General features: G+C 46.2%; 1 non-coding gene across 1 annotated transcript; it reads left to right on the top strand.

Moving 5' to 3' along the window:
• The first annotated feature begins 14085 nt into the window (after positions 1-14085).
• On the top strand, positions 14086-14217 carry LOC142196381 (small nucleolar RNA SNORA68). Its single transcript, XR_012715214.1, has one exon. It is a non-coding gene; the product is annotated as a small nucleolar RNA SNORA68 (small nucleolar RNA).
• The last annotated feature ends 9994 nt before the right edge of the window (positions 14218-24211 follow it).

Here is a 24211-nt window from a genome sequence, read left to right as displayed (position 1 = left end):
ACCATAACTGGAGGGGTCAGGGTGATGACTGTATCATTGTGTTGTCAGGTTCATATAAGGTGTCAGGGTGTCGCTGTCTATTTCTCCATGGAGGAGTGGGAGTATTTAGAAGGACACAAGGATATGTACAAGGAGGTGATGATGAAGGACCACCAGCCCCTCACATCACCAGGTAATAGACATGACTATATACACATGAACTTCCATTATTTGTATGTATAGAATGAATTCAGTCCCTGTCTGTGTTTCCTACAGGTAGATCCAGTAAGAGCACAACACCGGAGAGATGTCCCAGTCCTCTTCTTCCACAGGATGATCAGGTAGATGGAGATATTCCCTATGATGTGTAGACGGGTTGTGAAGTCCTTGTGGTCAGTCTTGGGTTATCCAGCAGTATTTGATGTTTTATACTTGTGTAATGAGAAGTGGAGATGGAGGATAAAGCTGACCATAGACATTACATGTTGTCTGCATCTTCTCACAATCTTCTGACTATGGAGACTTCTGTTTGGGATGTGAAACCAAAGAAACTACTTAAGAGATTCTCTCCATTAGACAAATAACACTAGATGTATCTGGTAGAATCTGATCTCCTCCTTTGAAATATCCTGAAGCATATCAAGCTGTGCTGAGTATACATGTGCATGAGGTTCTCGCAGTTGTCAGTGAGCCGTCATCTAATATCTATGTCCAGCTTCAGATTTACTGCTCTTTGGCTCAGATAACTCCTCCTGTCAGGTCATATTTGGTCATTATGATTATAAAAAGACATTTAGAACATTTCTCCTTGACTTCCCCATTTGTCTGCTGACCTTTACAATATTTGTATTACAGATTTCCCACCAGTGTAAAGATCTGAGCACTATTAATACTACAGAGCCCTATGTGAGTGGTGATGAGGTGTGTGAGGAGAACATTCCTACATGTAACCGTCCAGGTGAGGAGTCACCACTATATAAAGTACAGAAAGGTCACTGATTACACTGACACCGGGCAGCATGTTCAAACTAGTGTCATATAGTTGCCTATAAAATGATGATAGTCTCATGTACCGAGCTGTAGTGGACGGTGAGATATGGAGGTTGAAAGTCACAAGTTCAAAACATTGTTACCCTATTGCTCATCAGCGCTTAAGTGCCATAACCCCTTTTCCTTAGTGCTGTGACCGGTGGGTCCGCTTATTTCATCCACTACCAACATCTCTACAGTGACCTGAAACTGTCACTGACATGAGTCTCAGCACAGTAAATACTAATGAAATAGGTCACGTTACCGTTATTTGCTTTTTCTACTTGTCAGATGACTGTACCAGGAGCTCAGAGGGACATCTGATACCTACAATTTATAATGCAGAGGATCATGGTATCACACAAGATTCATATGAAGAACATGCCATTACCCCAGATTTACCCTCAGCCCTTCAGAAGAAAGATCTCTCTTCTAATTCATCGCAATCTGTTAAGCAAAATAAAAGATGCAGAAGGGGGGTATACATAAGAGAACTCACACAGGGGAGAAGCCATATTCATGCCAAGAATGTGAGAAGTGTTTTACAGTTAAATCACATCTTGTTAGACAACTAAGAACTCACACAGGAGAGAAGCCATTTTCATGCCGAGAATGTGAGAAATGTTTTAGTCAGAAAGGCAATCTTGTTACACATCTAAAAACTCACACAGGAGAAAAGCCATTTCAAGATTAACATGAAAAGTATGTTTAACCAAAAGTCATCTTCAACTGCACATCTAAGAACTCACACAGAAAATAAAAATAATTTTTCTTTACTGATTGTTTTAACCCCAATTCATATCATATTAAAGAGCTCACCTAGGGTTCTTTTGTCTTTAACTTATTGACAATTTGAATAAAATATTTGAATTGGAATTACACCTATATTTTTTGTGACAGTCTTTTATTCCTGGCACACCTGGGGTGACAAGAGGTATTTTTGTGTCCTATGCTTTTATTTTTTTTAATTGAAAGTTTTTATTTTCAACAAAAATATAAGAACAAGGATGAAACAGGATGGTACAAAAGTCATACCAAGTACAGCATAGTATCCAGGTAACAACAGGATCAAGAACCTCGAGCGGCAGCTTCAGGGTAGAGGGAGAAGAAGGGAAAAGGGGTCGTGTCACGGTTGTGTCAATGCCCGAGCAACTGTATACTGAATGCTGCCTGCACCACTATTGGAATGGGGTAGGAAAACTTTCCCTGGCGCTAAGACGGCTGACTAGGCCCTGCCTGAGGGTGTTGGTCAGCTGTACCCAAGCTAAGCTTGGCCCCGACAACTTCAGGCTCTCTAAACGTGGAGAACTAACAGACAGGTAGGGAGAGAGCTGAAAGAGGCTAGGGACTGGGAAACTAGAGGCGGTCACCCCTAATGAAGAATAGGTGTAGCTGCAAACAGTAACAACTAGGAAGGGACATGCTGGAGAACTAACAGGCGCAGCACAACCATAAACACACAACAGGAGCTTGAGGAGAGGAACAGTGGAGTAGTGAGAAAAGGGTATCACAGGACAGGGGCAAAATAAACCTGAAGCCCTAAACAGAAACGCCATGGAGGCTCCTTGTACTTCACACATTGATCTGGCATGATGAAGGTCATTGGACCAAAACGTCCCTGCTTAACATTGGATCAATTTTTTATGTATAGCTAAATACCGGTTTTTCCATGGCGCATCAACCTACGTTACTTTCACAATAAATGTATTTGTTTATTCATCACTGAATCAAGAGTGTGCAGAAGATAATTTCTTTTTTGGATACGGACCGGGTCAGAGGACCCATTTTCTGCTTGCACCTCAATCCAATATATGAGTGTGCGGTTCCACTGTTTTCTTACATTTAATACCAAAACCATGTCAGACAACCAGAAAATGCAGGACAGGGCAAGAGAAGAAAGGTTGAGGGTTAAACAGACTCTCACACACAACAGACTCACATCACTTCCAGATTAGATTCCTGAGACCAAACAACTTTTACAAACCACTCTTCCTACTGAGCCAAAAGAATCCTGGTTTGTAACAACGAAAACCAGCCAGGAATGAAGAGACAGCCCACCTTAAATAGAGCCTGGCAACACCTGAATGGATAATGCAAATGAACACACCTGGGACGTCCAAACTCCAGCAGATAATCAAGAAGCACATGCCACAGAAAGACAGAGCCCAAACACAAACAGGCAAATAGTCACGAGGCAGAGAATCAACCAGGAAAACCACAAGACCCCGGTTCAAATCCTGCCAGGAAGATGGACAGAGAAGCGCATAGAGTAAAGGAGGAGAAGAGAGAGAAAAAGGAAGTAGAATGAATATCTTAGTGAGAAAGACGATAACTAACTGAAGGAGGAGAGAAGGAAAAAATAAAGGTAACAGGAAAAGGGTTTGGGAGGGTGCTGAAATGAAATCTTGGCAGAGGCCCAGAAGTTTGTATAGTCCAAGCCTTCTAATAGTAGGAGCAGTACATCTCTATGTCTCAGGAGGCATAGGCACATGAGAGGGATACAGACAGGTAAAAAATCTATATCTATAGATATCAGCATGTCATGGTCTAGTCCCAAGGAGGAGATGCAAACTGAAGAAGCATCTGTAACTCTCCAATACGTTGGAACTTCAACCAGAAGTATGAGGTTTTATTGAAGACTTTAACAGTGTACTGAAGGAAAGAAGTGAGGTTCTCCATGCATATAAGCTTATCTCAGAATCCGGAGGGAGAGAGGAGGAGCAGAATTGCAGAATGCAAACCCGGGCCAGAGAAACAGAGCGGGACCCAAATCATGAGAAGTATCAGTAACCAAACATCAGGGAGTTCAACACCTTTTAAGAGATGGGGTACAAGGTGTGGGTCAAGTTTCTTGTAATAGGCATGAGGCATGAGCCAAGATAGGGATGCTACATATCACACATATCACTGGGTGAATGTAGGGCTGGGACCGGGTCGCGAAGTGGGGCGGCCTACCTCCTCTCCCCGCCCGAGATTCCTGGCAGGGGTTCTGAACCACCCTCCCCCTCCTCCTCCTCCGTAACATCAACCCCAGCTGCGAGCTGGAAACGCTGTAGCACTGGAGTGGGGAGACGTCAGCAGGCCGTGCTGAAACTCATCACCTTGGGCGACAGACAGCACACTGCCTCCGAGGTGAGTGATGCCATCCTTGATGAGACAGAAAAGTGGTTTTCGACGCTGCACCTGGGCCCAGGTATGGTCGTGTGTCATAACGGCCAGAACCTGGTAGCGGCTCTGGAGCTTGCCAGGCTCCAACACATTCCATGCCTGGCCCACGTTTTCAAATTAGTGGTGCAACGATTTTTAAAAATGTACCCCAATGTTCATGAGCTACTGGTGAAAGTGCAGTGCTTGTGCGCCCGATTTCGAAAGTCAACAGTAGCCACTGCTAGCCTCAGAAACCTCCAGCAACACCTACATTTGCCCGAACACCGGCTGTTGTGTGACGCCCCCACATGCTGGAACTCGACGTACCATATGTTGAGCAGGGTGTGTGAGCAACAGAGACCCTTGATGGAGTACCATCTCCAAAACCCAAGGGTTCCTCAAAGTCAACTCCCGCAGTTTCTGCACCATGAGTGGCCATGGATGGCAGGCTTATGCGAGATACTACGCGTCTTTGAGGAGTCCACCAATATGCAGGATCCCATGGACCGCTGAGTTGAGGGCTCGCTCAGGCGAATTTATGCAGCCTCCTCCACCCAGGCCTCCGTGGGCATCTCCGTCAGTGAGGTGGTGTCGGGCCTCAAGGCAGAGCTGTCGTCCCTAGCTAGGGACATTGATTCTGGTATCCACCGAGATGACCTTCTGACAGCAATGTCAGATATTAACCTGATGGTGGACCATTTGTCTGAGGCCATATTTTACCAGACAAAATTGGCTTCCAGGGTAATGGCGCTTTCCACCGCGGCCAGACGCCCCCTATGGTTAAAACCTTGAAGGGCTGACAACGCTTCCAAATACTGCCTGTGCATTCTCCCCTTCGAACCAGGGAAGTTGTTCGGCAAAGAACTGGATCGGATAATGGAGGGTCTTGCCAATTCTAAAGGGAAGAATCTCCCTCAACCTTCCAGCAGCAGCAGAAGACCTTCCTTTTGGGGCCACGGATTTCCCAGAAGAGGCTCTAGGGGGCAAAGACGCCCTGGTCCCCAGTCCAGAGGTGGAGGTCGCGGTGCTTCCTGTGACCAACAGAAGCGCTCATCCTTCTGACTCCACCTCCCCGCGCCCCCGCGACTGTTGGCAGCCGACTCTCCCACCATATGGCTGCTTGGATTCGTCATGTTCCAGACCCCTGGGTCCTACAAGTGATCCAGGAAGGGTACAGGATAAATTTAATCACATATCCTACAGACAAGTTTGTAACAACTCGCCCTTTTCAGGGCACCAAACAACTTCATCTAGAAAGATCAGTCCGGGAGTACGTGGACAAAGCCACATTGGAACCGGTTCCCCGCTCAGAACATGGACCTAAGGGAAGCATACCTCCACGTACCTATTCTTCCGGAACACATGAAATTCCTGAGAATTGCTGTACACCTAAACGGAAAACTGTCTCATTTCCAGTTTACGGCTCTCCCATTCGGCATATTCTTGGCCCCCCACACCTTCACAAAGGTAGTGGCTCCGGTCGCAGCCGCCCTACACCTCCAAGGGATCTTCATAGTCCCATATCTAGATGACTGGCTCCTAAAAGCCAGGTCAAAGGAGGTCCTTGCCATACAGTTGGATATCACAGTGGCTTTACTAGACAAGCTGGGCTGGCTAGTAAACTGGCAGAAGTCAGTAGTGTTTCCATCAACCCGGATCCAGTTCCTGGGATTTATCTTGGACTCTCTCAGTATGACGATCTCCCTGCCCTCTCCTTGCAAGAAGAAGATTGGTCGAGCGGCTCATCACCTATCCAGCACCCGGAAGGTTACTATCAGGACGACCATGAAAATCTTGGGCCTTATGTCCGCCACCATCGAGGCAGTTCCGTGGGCCCTGTGGCACATGCGCCCGTTACAAAGCAAGATCTTGAGAGTCTGGAACCACAGTCCTTCAGGACTACAAAAGCCCATCCAGTTATCCATCAGTACCCGTCGATCACTGGCTTGGTGGTCCCATCTTCAAGACGGGAAGTTCACAGTCCAGACCTCCTGGATCCTGTTGATTACAGATGCCTCCCTCACAGGATGGGGAGCGAATCTAGGGGAGAACCTGGTACAAGGTACATGGAGTCGTCTGGAGAAAACACACTCATCCAATTGGCGCGAGCTTACAGCAGTTCACCGTGCACTTCTGACGTTTGCACCCCACCTGCAGGGACAAGCTGTAAAGATAAGGACAGACAACTTAACAGCAGTCCATTACATCCACAAGCAAGGGGGAACCAGATCCCCCTCTCTCCTGCAGGTGACCAACCTGATATTTGCCTGGGCAGAGGAGAATCTATCCCAGTTGTCAGCAGTTCACATCCGAGGTCATTTGAACATCCTTGTAGATCAGCTCAGCAGAGGTCTAGTGACGTCAGGCGAATGGTCCCTGGATCCGGACATCTTTTGTCATCTCGCCGAGATGTGGGGTCTCCCCGAGGTGGATCTGATGGCCACCCAATACAACACCAAAGTAGAAAGGTTTTGCTCCGTGTACCGGGAAGACAACCCTTTGGCGGTGGATGCCCTGTCAATACCTTGGAGGTTCAAACTGGCATATTATTTTTCTCCTATTCCGATGATTCAGAAGGCATTGGCGAAACTCAGGCAGGACCAGACTTCGGCAATAGTGATCATGCCGTTCTGGTCAAAAAGGGCATGGTTTACCCACCTCATCCTAATGAGTCGAAGGACCTACTGGAGGCTTCCATCAGTCCAAAACCTGGTAACGCTAAACAGAAAGCTCTGCTAGGACCTGGACAGGTTCAACCTCACTGCCTGGAGGTTAACCGCGCCGTATGTGGAGATAGAGGATTGTCCCAGGGAGTGCTAAGGACTTTAGCCCATTCAAGAGCGGAATCTACCAACCGGAGCTACCAGAGGATCGCCCGGATATTCCAAGTTTGTTGTACGGATAACCAGTGCAACTCGGATAGAAATTCAGTAATGGAATTCCTTCAATGCGGCCTAGAGAGGGGTTATCACCAGCCACCCTGAAAGTCCAAATTTCAGCTCTATCCGCTCTCCTGGAGACTCGATTGTCGCAAGATCCTCTAATCAAGCAATTCCTAAGAGGGGCTGCTAGGCTCCGCCCCCAGGTACAGCCTCCAGTCCCTAAGTGGGACTTGGCTGTGGTTCTACAGGGGCTCTGCTCTCCCCCCTTCGAACCTTTATCTGAAGTGGATTGGAAATACCTGTCATACAAGGTTACCTTCCTGTTGGCAAAAACCTCCGCCAAGAGGGTTGGAGAACTACAGGCCTTAGCAGCCTCCGAACCCTTTATAACCCTTTATAACCTTTTACCCAGACAGGGTACAACTAAGGTTCGTCCCAGGATTCTTGCCAAAGGTACCTACCCTTCAGAGTCAGATAATCTCCTTACCAGCCTTTTTTCCCTCTCCCACTTCTGAGTGGGAAGAGAAGATGCACAAGCTGGACTTGGTCAGAGCACTGCGTATTTACCTGGACCGCACAGCCTCTTTCCGAAGGTCGGAAAATCTACTGGTCAATGTGTTTGGTCACAACAGGAGCGCCAAAGCATCAAAAGTAACCCTGTCAAGGTGGATCAGGGAAGCCATCACCTGCTCCCTGCGTGCTCAATATCTTCCGGTACCAGAGTTTGTCCATGCCCACGCCACCAGAGCAGTGGCAACTTCCTGGGCTGAAAGACGTTTCCTTTCCTTGGAACAGATATGTGCCGCTGCCCCCTGGAGTTCGCAGCTGACCTTCGCCAGGCACTACAGGCAGGACTGGCGTTCAGTGGATTCCACAGCATTTGGACATTCTGTGTTGGCATCGGTCTGCCAAGATCACCCACCCTAGGGTAAAGCGATACTTGCTAAATCCCCGGTTGTGCTGCTGGTTGGGCGTAGGGGGAATGGAAGATTCTGAATGATAATCTGTTTTCCCTTAGCCCAAACAGCAGCACAAGGCTCCCTCCCAATTGTTTATTTGTATATCATACTTTGGTACTAACACAGGGGGGAGGAGGTCTTGCGGCCTCTTATAGGGGGTTAAAGCTGTTAGTTAATTAAAAGTTCCACCTGTCCTAACAGCTCACAGGGGCAGAAATACCCCAGTTGTGCTGCTGTTTGGGCTAAGGGAAAACAGATTATCATTCATAATCTTCCATTCTGTTATCATTATGAGTTAACCATTAAAAAAGGTATCATCTACTGAAGACTCTCAAGTTTTTTGTTTTTTATATGTCATACCCACTGGCTAACACGGTACAAAAACAAACATTTTCTTCTTTATAGTTGATAGGCTGTGATAGTGGGGTAATACTGTGACTTGGGCGTGTTAGATGCACCCAGGCATGCTTCTCCTACTGTCCCAGTTGCGTTCCAGAGGTGTTGGCATCATTTCCTGGGGTGTCATTGTGGACTTGGTGACTCTCCTTAGTCGAATTGTGGTTTCCCCTGAAACGAGCATTTTTCCCTCATAGACTATAATGGGATTCGATATTCGGTCGAATAGTCGAATATTGAGGGTCTACTCAAAAAATATATCGAATATCGAATATTTCACTACTCGCTCATCTCTAGTCAATACACCTTATTTTAATAACTGTTGGGATATTTTTGCCCATCAATTTGAACATCTGACTTTATATCTGTGTAAAGTTATATAACGCGGGGGCGTGGCTTGGCATGCACGCGAGCGGACGCATAGTCTGAGAGCTCCGCTCCGTGCTCTGGCATTTCCCGGTGCTATCAGCGTCAAAATGGGCAAGACTCGCTCCAAGAGACACCTAGGAGATCCCTTACCTGTCCTGCACCCCGAGGGATCCATCTCCACCTTCTTCACCCCACTCCCGGGGCAGCAGACACCGGCTCCTGAAGGGGTTCGCACTGCTCGGTGGGCGCCATCTTTTCCCCTCCTCCCTCACACGTGCGCTCACAGGAGCAGCACGGCAGCTCCTCCACATTGCTGCCGGAACTGAGATGTGAGGACGCCGCTGCTCCCGGGCCTACTGACGATGCTCCAGCTCCACCTAAGGTACTGCCTGCCCCGTCCAGAGCCCTGGGCCCCATCTCGCCTCCTACCCAGTCCCCTGGGATCTGCTCCGTGACGATATTTGGCCACCCAAGGCCGGCGGCCAGGACCCGGAATGGGGTGTGGGCCCCTCACACAAGAGACCCCTCTTCAATCCTGCTTTGCCCTCCCACAGTCGCCCCTTACTGGACTCTGATCATTCCTCTGATGAGGATCTGTCCCCCCCGGATACCTGCAAAAGGCGCCCTAGGCCTACTGTAACTCCACCTCCATTCACATCTCGCCTCCCACCCCTGGAGGAAGCAGCCCTTACCCTGCAAAGATTCCCAGAACTACAGGCCCTTCTTGCCCTGAGCAGGAGGTATATGGACAGTCTAGCAAGTGATTTGAAGCATGCATGGCGCCAGGATCTGAGAGTAGTCAAAGCTGATATCACTGACTTGCAGCATAGGGTACAGGCGATGGAAGACTTTCAGACCTCTACTAATGCCTCTCTGGATACCCTGCAGCAACAAACAATGTTGCATTCCTCTCAAGTCTGTCATCTTGTCTCCCATTTAGACGATATTGAGAACCGCATCCGCCGCAACAACATCCGCATCCGCGTTCTCCCGGAATCCGTTCAAACAGTGGACTTGGTGCCTACCCTCACTGGTATTTTCAACTCTCTTCTGGGCCGCAATCCTGACTCTCATATCGAAATGGACTGTGCTCACCGTGCCCTCCGCCCCCATAATGAGGACCCGGCTAAACCCAGAGACGTGATCTGCAGGATACATTTTTACGCTATTAAAGAAGAGATCATGCATAAGGTCGGAGACAGTAGATCTGTGGACTTTGAGGGTGCCTCCCTATCCATTTTTCCGGACTTGTCCAGGTTCACTCTCCGACAGCGAACGGCTTTGAAACCCCTCCATCCATGTTGCAAGAACGCAAGATCCCTTATCGATGGGGTTTCCCGTTCTCTCTACGAGTTCGCCAGCGAGATCGTATCTTGTCTCTGGCTCATCTGGACGACCTTCCAAGCTTCCTGCACTCTCTGGGCCTTCCTCCGTTGCAACTCCCTGATTGGACCTCCCTGCTGGCAGACCCCAACCGCTCTGGTCCACTCCATCTTCAATGGGATGCGATGGACGTCAGTGATCCTGATCCTCCTCATTCTCAACTATCACACCATGGCCACCAGCCTCCTCCGGGCCAGGAACTCCCGCCCTGACCTGGACTGTCCACCCTAATCTGCGATTGGTCTCCGTGAGTTCACTCCGTGCTCGGAGTGTTCACTTGTTTTCATACTGTTTTTTCATACATGCCCATGGTTTTCTGTTTTTCAGGTTTACTTTTGCACCCTATATTGTCTTGACTTAGATTCAATTTGTTTACTTTGCCGGAGCTGGAGTGGCTCATTTATATTTCTCTCCCTTTCTTTATTCAGTTTTGTTAATTGCCATTGCTTTCCATCTCAAGGCTTTCCTTCCTTGCTCCCACATAGTCTGGTCCCTGCAGTGCGGTGCCCCCTGGAGACTCGTGCCCCCCACCCCCCACCCCCCTTAGTTCTAGTTCTACTAGAGGGTCTATTTCATCCCTCTCCTTACTCTGTTTGTTTTTTGTGCTTGTTTTGTTTGTTTGACTGTGTCTTTCTCTGTTAGTCCTGTCTAAACTTGCCTTTCCGTGTCTTGTGGTGTACCAGTTTGTTTGTTTGTCTTTCCCGTTAGTGTTTGCCTGCTCCTCGTGTTTGTACCCCTCCTTTGTTCCTCTCCTATATGGCGGATATCTCTATCTCCTCTTTTAATGTTAAGGGCCTTAATGTCCTGGAAAAGCGTTCTCAGGTTCTGTACGAAGCTCACAAACGGAAAGTGCAGATTCTCTGTTTACAGGAGACGCACTTTGCATCTGACCATGTCCCTGTGATTAAGAATTGGCACTTACCGCAGTGGTCCAACTGTAGTAGCCTGTTGGGCATAGTCTGTGGGGTGGCCACATTCTTTCACAAAAACTTGCCCGTTAAGATTTTAGATACTAAGTCTGGCGGTGATGCTAGGTATTTGTTCCTGATCTGTGAGATTTATGGCTCAATTTATACTATTGCTAACATTTATGCCCCTAATTCTGAGCAGGTTCCCTTTCTCCTATCCACCTTGACTGCCCTGCAGTCCTTCGCCAAGGGTCAACTAATTGTTTGCGGTGACCTTAATCTTCCCCTTAACCCCTTACTTGATACCTCAGCGGGCAGATCACAAATATCCTACGGTGCGCTGAACAAGGTGAGGAGACTTCTGAATTCCATGTTGCTATGTGATGCTTGGTGGATCCTCCACCCGCTTGACAGGGATTATTACTTCTTCTCTCCTCCACACAACTCTTATAGTAGAATTGACTATATTCTCCTCTCGCACGACCTTCTCTCCCTTGTGACCATTGCTAGAATTGATTCTTCCTTTCTGACCATTCCCCTGTCTTTTGTGCCTTTCGTCCCCCTTCTTCTTCTGGGATGCGTGCCAATACCTGGAGACTCAATACCTCTTTGACATCCAGTGCTTGGAGGACTTGAGGCTCTCCATATCTCACTTCCTTCAAGATCATTTGGGAGACGACACTTCTCCTCCAGTCTGTTGGGAGGCTATAAAGTGTGTATTCCGTGGAGTTTTGATGAAACATGGTGCGCGCCTGAAGAGAGAGGCGGGTCTTAAATTCCACTCCCTTCTGGCTAACCTGGCGTCTCTTGAGGCCCAACATAAACAGTCGCTCCAGCAGTCGACCCTGGCCTCCTTGACGGCCACCCGGCAGGAGCTTAGGTCATTGCTTGAGCACAAACAGCAACGTTTACGACAGCTTGGTAAGCGCTCTTTTTACAAATGGGGAAACAAGGCGGGGCGTCTCTTGGCGGGGGCGGTGAGGGAGTGTCGAGGGACCTCCCATGTACTAGCCATCAAAAAGTCCTCCGGGACCCTTACCCACCTTACTGCTGACATTGACTCAGCCTTTCAAGAGTACTACGCTTCGCTTTACCACCTGCCTCCGCCAGGATCCATCCATCTGGTCCCCTCCGCTAACCTCTCGCTCTCGCAATATGTTGCCACCACTGCTCTTCCTTCTTTATCACCGAGTGAGGTGTCCTTGCTTGAAGCGCCTTTTTCGGCTCAGGAGTAAGAGCCCCGGGCCAGATGGCTATACGGCTCGTTTCTTTAAAGTCCTGAAAACGGAGCTGGTCCCTCCATTGTTGGAGGCTTTTAACTCTATCTCCCCAGACGTTGCGTTCCCCCCGTCGTTTCTCAGAGCTCATATCACGGTCCTCCCTAAGGAAGGTAAAGACCCCACACTCTGCTCTAGCTATAGGCCTATCTCACTCCTTAATACTGATGCCAACTTGTATGTTAAACTGATCGCAAACCGTCTGTGCCTGCACATGGGGGACCTTGTTCACCCTGACCAGGTGGGTTTCATTTCCTGCAGGGAGGCCCCTGGATGCGGAGAAGGCCTTTGACAGGGTGGACTGGAGTTTTCTGGAGGCTACTTTATCCCAGATTGGTCTGGGTCCTGCTATGCTTACTCGCATTTGGACACTTTACAACTCCCTCGTGGCGCAGGTCAGAGTTAATGGCACTCTCTCCCCCCCTTCGCTATCCACAATGGTATGCGACAGGGCTGCCCCCTTTCCCCATTGTTGTATGCTTTGGTCATGGAGCATCTTTTGGTAGCTATCAGAAATAATCCTGACATCAAAGGTCTGAGAGCTCGGGACATGCACCTCAAGTTCTCTGCATTCGCAGACGATGTCCTCCTCTTTGTTACCCAGCCTCTTACCTTGCTCCCCTCACTCCTCCAGGAAATCAGCACCTATAGTTTTTATAGCAATTACAAGCTTAACCTATCTAAAAGCTCTGCTCTTGATGTCTCCTTACCGGCGTCGGTCCTTGGTTCCCCGCGTTCCTCTTTTCCATTCTCTGGGTCGCGTGGTTCCATCAAGTATCTTGGTGTACAGCTGCCTTCCAATCTGGCTGATATATACTCACTAAACTTCTTACTAATTTTGCGCACCCTCCGTGCTGATCTTGAGCGCCGGGATACCAAGGGTCTTTCGTGGCTGGGACGTATCAATCTCTTGAAAATGAACACTCTTCCCTGATTACTGTATCTGTTTCAGACTATTCCTTGCCTTCTTCCATTGCGTTTCTTCTCTGTTCTGTGGCAGGCCTTCAATAAGTTTATTTGGGGTTCGAAGCCATCGCGTATTGCTCAGGTGACGTTGTCTCGGTCAAAACGGAGCCTGGCCTGGCAGATTGCGCAAAGTATTATTTGGCTGCAGTTGCGACACGTATCCTCGACTGGCATGTTTTCGGCATGTCACTTCGTCCTCTTCGCTTCTCCCACGCGCGGAACTGCTTTCCCGTTCTCTGTGTCCCGATTCTGTCTTCTCGTGTTGGCATCTTTCCCAGCTCTCCCATTTCTACTCTTCTTTGAAACGTTCTAATGATCTTCATAGGCCTCTACTTCCTCTTGAACGTCTCTGTCTGTCCTCGTCCCATCCTGTCCACACCATCTCTCTCCTGTATGAGGTGTTGCTGGACGATCCTGAAGTTCCTCTCCCGGCCTTTGTGGGGAGTTGGGAGAGGGAGTTGGGGGTCTCGTTCCCATCGGGTGTGTGGTCCTCAGCCTTCACTGCAAGTTCTCGATATCCTGCAGAGCTCAGGAGACGAACTATAAAATCCTCTCCAGATGGTATAGAGTTCTGGTTCTCCTCAATGCTATTTATCCCTCCACATCCGATAGGTGCTGGAGATGTATATCTGATCAAGGCACAATGGCCCACATTTGGTGGGGTTGCCCCCTCATGCACCCTTTCTGGACTGGGGTTAGGCGGATTATTCACCAGGTCACAGGGGTAGATCTAGAAGATGATCCCGCTCCTCTTCTCCTCTCCTTGTTCGTGCGCAAATTTAGAAAGTCAAATGCACACAAAACCCAATGATCATTGTGCAGCCTCCATGATGATCTTATCTGCTGTGCACAGAGTAATTGTATCTTGTCGCCTTCCATGGGCTGCTGTGCTCATGGCAGTGAAATTGAAGGTCCTACAAGTATGACTGATGGATGAGCATGTATGTCTTATAAGCAACCTATAGTGTGCAAAGGCTATGGGATATCCAAATAATGTGTCAGGGATGTCACCATGTATGTCCATCATTTGGTTGTCAAATCCTCTTTACATTCACTGGGAAAAGTCTACAGTCCTGCCCCAGAGCCTATGTTAGGGACCTTGGTACAAGATTCTGTTACAAATGCTGGTCAATAAAAACCTCCATAGCGCTTGTCAGACCACAGATCTGAACCTACGAACCGTGATTTCTATCCAATAGATCACTAAAATCATAGAGCAAGAATCTCCAAGTCTAGTCCTGGCCTTACAATCCAGTTGTAATTAATGACATGATCTTTTGTTACTTCTATATGGTTGTGACTAAAAAAAAAAAAAAAAAAATTTAGAAAGTCAGTCTGCAGGCTCTTGGGGTTCATGCTGGTAGCTCCCAGATCTGTTATCCCCAGATTCTGGAAGTCTCAGACCCCTCCCACACTCTTTTCTTGGCTGAAGGAATTCCTGCATCTACGCACTGTGGAAAATTTAATAGCTCAGCTTTGCCCTGATGAAGGGCATCATCGTCAGACTTGGCTGCTCTGGGACTAATTCTATTATTCTATTATTTATGCTTTTGTATATTTTGACCCTGCTGCGTCAGAGTTTATGCCTGCCCCCCTTACCCCCCCCCCCCACCCACCGGCCTGGATTGTTGTCCCTGGTCTTATCCTCCTCCCCCTCCCCCCCAATGCCCCTTTCCCCTTTGTTGTAAAAATTTTTGAAAAACCTTCAATAAACTTTAATGTTACAAAAAAAAAAGTTACATAACGCTAGGTTCACACCAGCGCTTGAACTCCGTTTTCAGGTTTCCGTCCTCTGCATGCAGAAGACAGAAACTTGTCATGCCGATTCCGGCCGTGAGCACCGGTGAGCATTTTATGCGCTCCGCGGCGAAACCGTTTTTTTTTTTTTAAAACCAGACACAGAGTACTGCATGTCCGACTCTGTGTCCGGTTTAAAAAAATAAAATGCTCACCGGCGCACACAGCCGGAGACATTTCAAACCCATTCAAATGAATGGGCTTGAAACATGCCGGCAGGTTTCCATCTCCTGCCCCTATTTTGTGCAGGAAACGGAAACCTGCAGAACGGAGTACGGGCGCAGATGTGAACGAGCCCTTAATCTAATTATACAACGTGTATTCTGTATATTGCATTCTATCATTTACTAACATGTTTTTATTCTCTTATGGACTAAATGTTTGTAAAGTTTTTTTGAAAATCCTCAATAAAAAATATAAATAATAAAAACAAAAACAAAAAAAAATATTTTACCGATGGAGTGTAATTGTATCCAGAATTATTGTTTCCTTTTATCAATGATTGTATATTCTTACAAATGTGCACATATCTAAGGACATCCACTGACAACTGCAAACTGGGAATAAGCTTTTTTATAAAAAAATATGCAAATGAGGTAATCTTTTTAATGAAAAAAAATGATATTAATGATCAAAAAAGAAGGTATATCGAGTTATATTTACTGTCTGAGCATAACACATCTTACGTTTATTCTCCAACCGTGATTATAAAAGATGTTATATATGGTTTGAAAATATTTCCCTTATATACTAATTGTATATTCACACACACACAACAGTACACAAAATATATGTAGACACTAACATGTGAAAAGTGAGGGATTTTTTTTATAATTTGGTCTTATCAGAGACAAAAGTATGATGAGAGTCAACAATAAGAGTCTCCGGCTCCTCTACTCTTGGACATACAGTATATTTGGCTCTATTTATGGCAGGTTGGTATTCCAGATGGTGCAGAGATCATTCATGGAGCTCATTGGAATGGGAAGAACCAATTCTTGTAATATTATGAGGCAAAGCTATGAAATGTCACTATGATGTGGTGTTATTGGGAAATCTTTTGGGTATTATGTCTCAAATGAAGAAAACAATGAGATTTAGTAAATTATTGTTTATATAAAAATATTAAACATTAGAGATGAGCAAGTACTATTCGAAATGAATGGATGCTGAGTCCATTCATTCCAATAGGAGCGTGCTATTCGAAACTGCCGTTTCGAATAGTACTCGCTCACCTCTATTAAACATATGATATTGCTTTATTAAAATGAAAAGTAATAAGGTGTTTGTACTAAGAATTATGGATAAGTATTACAATATATTCATCTTTGCACTTGTTGTAAATTTTGGTTTATCTATGCTAAACTATAGTCAAAGAAAAATATTGTAATTTTCCTAGTAAGAGGTTAATTAAAGGGGTTGTCCCATCACAAGGATCCTATCTATACTGCTTGTTAATGTGAATGTAAGACTTTTCCTAAATACATTGCTTCAGCAAAACTGCTTTGTTTGTCCACTATCTTACTTTATTCATTTTTTTTTTTTGACACATCCCTTGACTTATCTGCTCATAAGTCAAGTGATGTATCTGCTGCTCTCAGGAGGGAGGGAGGAGGGGCTAAGTGCACGGGAGCGAGCCTGGAGGGGGGGAGGTAGTTTACCCTTTGGGGGGAAGAGGCCGCCAATACAGACCCGGCATCCGCTGTAATAGAGAGGCGGATGCCAGGGAGGGTTAGACGCCGACACAGATGCCTACAACATTGCTATGCTCCTGCCCTGCCCTGATGTGACAGTATTTAGTCCTGGTATAGCGGTCAGCGGGTGACGTGACAGTATTTAGTCCTGGTATAGTAGTCAGCGGGTGACGTGACAATATTTAGTCCTGGTATAGTGGTCAGTGGGTGACGTGACAGTATTTAGGTCCTGGTGTAGCGGTCAGTGGGTGACGTGACAGTATTTAGTCCTGGTATAGCGGTCAGTGGGTGATGTGACAGTATTTAGTCGTGGTATAGTGGTCTTATTTGATAACTCTGTATGTATGTAAATATTTGTTAGTGGGGGGAAGGGCATGAGCCTTGTTGCTTTTTAATCTGATCTTTAAAGGGGTTGCTCCACGTTGCATATTTACCAGTCTTCGTTTCTGTGAATTCTTCTGTCTTCCGGCTTTGTCTCGTCATTGGTGGGCGGGGTCACATATGCAAAGCCAAGCGGCGAGATGCCGCCGGCCCTGCGTGCGCGCTCATACACCAGTCTAGCCTTCACAGTGCAAATACAGACCCAACAGGGTGTCGGTCTGTATTCGCATTGTGAAGGCTAGACTGGTGTATGAGCGTGCACGCAGGGCCGGCAGCATCTCGCCGCTTGGCCTTGCATATGTGACCCCGGAGCGGAATAGCAGCATCGCTTCTGCCGCTGCTGGCTTCATGCAGGGCAGAAGCATAGCGATGTTGCTGGGTTCACCTGTGCCGGCGTCTAACTGTCCCCGGCGTCCGCCTCTCTATTACAGCGGATGCTGGGGAGTGTTAGACGCCGGCACAGATGCCAGCAACATCGCTATGCTTCTGCCCTGCATGAAGCCAGCGGCGGCAGAAGCGATGCTGTTATTCTGCTCCTCCGCCCCCCGCCCCGGAATAGCAGCATCGCTTCTGCCGCTGCTTGCTTCATGCAGGGCAGAAGCATAGAGATGTTGCTGACTTCACCTATGCCGGCGTCTAACCCTGTATTGGCGGCCCCTTCCCCCAAAGGGTAAACTACCCCACCCCACCCCCTCCAGGCTCGCTCCCGTGCACTTAGCCCCTCCTCCCTCCCCCTGAGAGCAGGCTGAAACATCACTTGACTCAGGAGCAGCTAGGTCAGGGCTGTGGCCACAAAAAAATGAATAAAGTAAGATAGTGGCCAAACAAAGCAATTTTGCTGAAACAATGTATTTAGGAAAAGTCTTACATTCACATTAACAAGCATTATAGATAGGATCCTTGTGATGGGACAACCCCTTTAAAGATAAGGCAAAAAAAACCTTACAAATTTACAAACAACCACTTAAAAGACATTAAGAACACCCCTGTAAGCACTTGAATTTAATGGATACTGATTCTTTAACTGTTTATTAAGCTGTGATATCCTTCATTGAAAACTAGTTTTGCAGGTGTTCCAGGTTCACAGGAGCTGACCCTCTGTTTGGGAATGTTTTAGCCCCCCCCCCCCCATAAAACATCATTGGTGGGTTTGCAGTAGTGTTATCTGAAGCAATACATAGTGTGATATCCACTATTCAGAAGCAGCTAGCAGAAACAAATTGAATTTTTATAAAGGGAGCATTGCAGTTCTTCAAACACATAAGGGAAATGAAAGTGCTTTATCATGAAAACTTGGGGTCATGCAATAAAACCTCTATTTCTTCACAATCCATGCAGTGTAGTGGAGGAAGAAAGTGTTGCTTCTTTCCTCTTAGAATGGATGAATTTGTTGAGAATACAACAGAGACACCTAGTGATCGAAATCCAGAAGTGCAAAACAGCTAGGTACAAATACTTCTATGATAAGAAAAATGTGAGAGTTCAGGGATGAATGGTCAAAATTGTGCTGCATTTTTGCAGAGACCCCAATAACACCTGAAAATTAATGAGTTCCAGCACTGATCTAAATTCTGTGTTTTTTGGGTGCCCCAGAGCTCTTCAAACATGTGATATTTGTATTGCTGTTTGTTTCTTTTCACAGTGCAAGTATGTGCAGCATATAAATGACAATTACATATTTTCTATACGTCTATAATCGGGTTTTTCACATTTTGCAATCGCTGGTGGAACTACCTCCATAGTGGCCCTGGCAGCCACCTGCTGCCTTTAAAAAAAAAAAAATAAGACGTCACCTAATGGATTACACCAGCAGGTAATGGCCCCTATTTACTTACCGATATCTCCTCTTCTGCCCATGGCTACCTCCGCTTCCCCTTTAGCTTTCCACCTCCAGGGCATCTTGTACCAGATGAAGAACACCAGGATATAACGTGACACAACACGCAGAGCCCCCTATAGACAGCAGAAGAGGCCAGGCTGGACAGGAGCGTGTATAGGTGAGCAAATTATATCAGCCACCAACTATTACCACCTATTGCAATAATACATAGTGACCGATTAATCAAGAATATGAGGAGGCCCAGTCAGCCAGACTTACTTGTATTTGCTTTACTGAAGCCCTTGACAGCACCCATGCGAGGAGACCGCCCACCTTAAACAGGAAACCTGAAGAGATAAAAAGGTCCGTACCCCCTCCACACCTCAGTAATTGTAAAGGAAGACCCCGCAGGATTGAAACATAAAAAAAAAAAAAAAGTTAAAGAATGTGTTTTGCCAACTATTTTAAGGGGTCGGGTACGGCTTTAACCCCTTAAGGACCAGGCCATTTTTTGGTTTCGCATTTTCGTTTTTCCCTCCTCACATTTCAAGAGCCATAACTTTTTCATTTTTCAGTTCACAGAGTCACATGATGGCTTATTGTTTGCGGGACAAATTGTACTTTGTAATGGCATCATTCAATATGCTGTGCAATGTACTGGGAAGCTGGAAAAAAATTCAGAATGAGGTGCAATTGGAGAAAAAATGCATTTGCGCCATTTTCTTATGGGTTTAATTTTTACAGCGTTCACTGTTTGGTACAAATGACATGTTACCTGTGTTCTACGTGTCAGTACGAATGCGGTGATACCAAATTTATATAGTATTTGAAATGTTTTGATACTTTTAAAAAAATGATAAACTTTGCAAAATAGAAAAAAAAATTTGTGTCATCATGTTCTAACACCTGTAACTTTTTCATATTTCCATGTATGGAGCTGGTTGTGGTGTCTTTTTATGCGGGACAAGATGACGTTTCTATTGATACCATTTGGGGAAAGATCTGATGGTTTGATCACTTTTTATTCAATTTTTTATAGGAGGCAAAGTGTTGAAAAAAACGCTTTTTGGCTGTTTTTATTTTTTTTGCCGCTACGCCGTTCGCAGTACGGGATAAATGTTTTAATATTCTAATAGTTCGGGCATTTTGGAGCGCGGGGATACCTAATATGTTTATGTTTAATGTTCTTTAATTACTTTTATAGCTAATCTAGGGAAAGGGGGGTGATTTGAACTTTTATATTTTTTTTATTTTTTTAATACTTTAAAAAGTTTTTTTTTTCTTCTGTTACATTTATGATCAGACCCCTTAGGTACCTTGAAACCTAGGGGGTCTGATCGCTCATACTATTCACTGCAATACTACAGTATTGCAGTGAATAGGAAAATCGCAGCACTTCTATTAGACGATGCCTCTGGCATCGTCTAATAGATCTCATGCAGAGACAAGCCTGGAAGCCTTCAATAGGCTTCCGGCTGTCATAGCAACCGATCACCGCCCTCTTGTGACGTTCAGGAGGGCGGCGATCGGCGAAACATGGCGGCGCCCGTGCCGCCGGCGCCGTTTACACACTGCGGTCACGTTTGACCGCAGTGTGTAAAGGGTTAACAGCAGCGATCGGCTCGGGCACCGACCGCTGCTGTTAGTGGCAGGTCCTGGCTGTATTATACAGCCGGCATCTGCCGTGTATGGAGCGAGCTCAGCGTGTGAGCTCGCTCCATACATCCCCATGCGACCCATGACGTACAGTTACGCCAAGGGTCGCTAAGGGGTTAAAGAAGGCATCTCTGAATGCTTTACTAATTTTATTATATGAAGAATCAGTGAGTACATAAAATAAAATAAAATAGTGTGATACTTCGTACACTTTTGTATAATACAAGTTACAAAGATTAATATACAAAGATTAAGATGCAGAATCATCTTACATCATCATCTGCTCGTAAAAGAAAATCAACTGTGGAAGTGATTGGCGAAGGCAGAGAATCAGAGAATACACATCTATATACAGGTCAAAGCTTCACCAGGACTTAAAAGCATCATCTATCCGGCATCAGCGGGCCAGCGAAGATAGAGAGAATTCCTGGGATCCACACTGCGCCATGGGCGTCCTCTTAGCACGCAGGTCCAGACACTTCTAACTTCACAGCAAACTTTCTCAGCTTATATCTTATTTGAAAACAAATGCTTGTGTAACCAAATGCTACGCAAAGTAACAGATCAGTATTTTTCCAGTATAAGGCCTCCCCCTCCAAATGGCCAGTTCTTCAGAGGTTAACCTGACACTGGAAAAACCCTTCATCGGATGTTGAATGCTCCTGGTACTAAGCACACCTACATTCCCATTAACCAGCGTTATATATGGTACAGCGTTCTCATAACAATATTATGTGGGAAACATTAATAAGAGAGCTATGCGTAAATATGCAGCGTCTCTCACTAAACATTACCAAGTCTACAGAATTTACAGACTAATTGTTACCATCTAATATTCTTAAAGGGATACTATCAATACGGATTCCGGATGGTCAATTAATACCTTAGCACTACAAGCATGTTAGCAAAAACATATATACCGTCATGGCCAAAAGTTTTCGCACCCCTGAAGTTTTTCTCCCAGAAAATGATTGCAATGTGCAATTATTAAATGTTTTGTTATACACATTTATTGAAAAAACTGAGAAAGCCAAAAGTTATATAATTTCACGCAAAACTCCAAAAATAGGCCTGACAAAATTACCGGACCTTCAACTAAATATTTGGTTGCACAGTCTTAGGAAAAAATAAGTGAAATCAATCGATTTCTATAACCAACAACAATATTCTTAAACCTCTCAACTGGAACTTTAGACCACTCTTTTGCAATTTTAAGATCTTTCCACAGTTGTTCAATAGGTTTTAGATCCGGATTCACTGCAGGTCACTTCAGAACTTTCCAGCACTTTGTTTCCAGGGACATTGTCCTGTTAGACTTAGACGCCACAAGTGTTAAGAGTAGGTCAGGAGCCTCTGCAACACTGTGCGGAGGTTGCTGGCTGTCTCCCTCCTGCACTCCCGAGTCCTCTGCTACCGGGTCTCTTTGCTATTTCTTTTCTCAGAAGCAGTGGCGTAACCACCACGGAGGCAGCAGAGGCAGCTGCCACAGGGCCCGGGACATTAGGGGCCCGGTGACAGCTGCCACCGCTGCTATCATTATTCTCTGAGGTCTTTTCGGACCCCCGAGTATAATGATCGAGGCCCCCTGTTGGTGGAATACTTTCCACCAACAGGGGGCCCCGAAGCTGCAGCAATGGCTGAGACACAGGAGCTGCAGGTCTGGCTCCTCTCAGCGCTTCAGGACGCTCCCCCTCTCTCCCCCCCTCCCTTTCTCTGCCTGTCCCCTGCCCACCAATGAGAGGGCTGAGGAGAGCCCAGGAGGCGGGGCTTATCCCTGCCGAGCTCCTGCCATCCTGCAAGAGAAGAAGAGGAAGAAGAAGAAGCTGCTCCAGGAAAATGAAACTGAAGATACACAGGTACGTACTGGGGTTACTATACTTAATGTCAGGCATTTGGGGTGATTACTTTTGTTTTAGTAACTCCATGTGCCTCATATTAATAGCAGTTAACCCCATCATGTCCCTCACATTAACCCCTGTGTGCCTCACCATAAGAGTTACTAATATGTGAGACATATGGGGGTAATAATAATGAAGATGCTTTATTATTACCTCCATGTCTCTCACATATCAGTAACTCTTATGTGAGGAACACAAGGGTTAATGTGAGGGACATAATGAGGTTAACTTCTATTAATAGGAGGCACATGGAGTTACTAAATTGTAATGCACATGACCAGATTTTTTTATCCACAATTGTCCTGGTATAGCGGTCAGCGGTGACGTGACAGTATTTAGTCCTGTAGGGGCCACTATGCGACATAATACTGTGTGCAGTAGCCACTATTGGGTATAATACTGTGTGCAGGGGCCTCTAAGGGACATAATACTGTGTGCAGGGGCCACAATTGGACATAATACTGTGTGCAGGGGCCACTAAGGGACATAATACTGTGTGCAGGGGCCACTAAGGGACACAATACTGTGTGCAGCGGCCACTAAGGGACGTAATACTGTGTGCAGGGTCCACTATTGGGTATAATACTGTGTGCAGGGGCCACTATTGGGTATAATACTGTGTGCAGGGGCCTCTAAGGGACATAATACTGTGTGCAGGGGCCACAATTGGGCATAATACTGTGTGCAGGGGCCACTAAGGGACATAATACTGTGTGCAGGGGCCACTAAGGGACACAATACTGTGTGCAGCGGCCTCTAAGGGACATAATACTGTGTGCAGGGTCCACTATTGGTCATAATAGAGCGCGCAGGAATGCGTAGGAGGGACACGGTCGAGATCTTCGGTGTCGGGAGGGCCCCATGTCAAAAGTTCGCCACGGGGCCCCGCCATTCCTAGTTACGCCACTGCTCAGAAGGTTAGCTTTTGTGGGCAGTCAGAAGACATTGTGAATAGATTATGGATTAATAGATAGGATTGCTGGAAAATCACTTGTTGCCAGTAAAAGGCAGTAGATAAGACTAGTCTGACATATTACCATTCAGTAGTCCCTGAATTTATGAAAATTGTAGTAAACTTACGCTAGCTTTACACTAGCGCTTGGCTTTCCATTCTTCGGGTCCTCTTGGGGACCTGAAAAATGACAATCTAACCCACTTAAAAAGTGGTTACTGTGGATCGCCTAGACTATAATGGGGTCTGTCAGGTTTCCGCCAGAAAAATGTGGAGAGAAAAGTCCTGCTTGTAGGACTTTGAGGGCTATTATTTATAAGAGGACTAATATTGATAATGTGGACTATTATTTCATAAGGTGAAAGGTTACTTATGGGGGGGGCCATTATTGATATGGGGCACTGTTTATAAGCAGGGACCCGCTTTTAATTTTGCCCATGGTCACAATTTGTCTAAAACCAGCCCTGCACCCAGTACTGCTATTAATCAGCTGTTCTCAGCAGCTGATACACAGAGAATGGAGCAGGACTCAGACAGCTCTGTTCTCTTTGTAGTGGTAGAGTCACTGGTGCTTAAATCCCATTCAAATAAATAGGAGCTGATCTGGACACTACAAACAAAACAGAGCTATAAACTTTGTGCTACATTCTCTGAGTATCACCTGCCGAAAAATGCTGATCATCAAGATTTTTAGCCTGGAAAATCCTTCAGATCGTCAG

Source organism: Leptodactylus fuscus, chromosome 2 (assembly GCF_031893055.1).
Source record: "Leptodactylus fuscus isolate aLepFus1 chromosome 2, aLepFus1.hap2, whole genome shotgun sequence".
Classification (NCBI taxonomy): domain Eukaryota; kingdom Metazoa; phylum Chordata; class Amphibia; order Anura; family Leptodactylidae; genus Leptodactylus; species Leptodactylus fuscus.
Note: the sequence above shows the minus strand (reverse complement) of the source record. Positions and strands in the feature narration are given on the sequence as shown.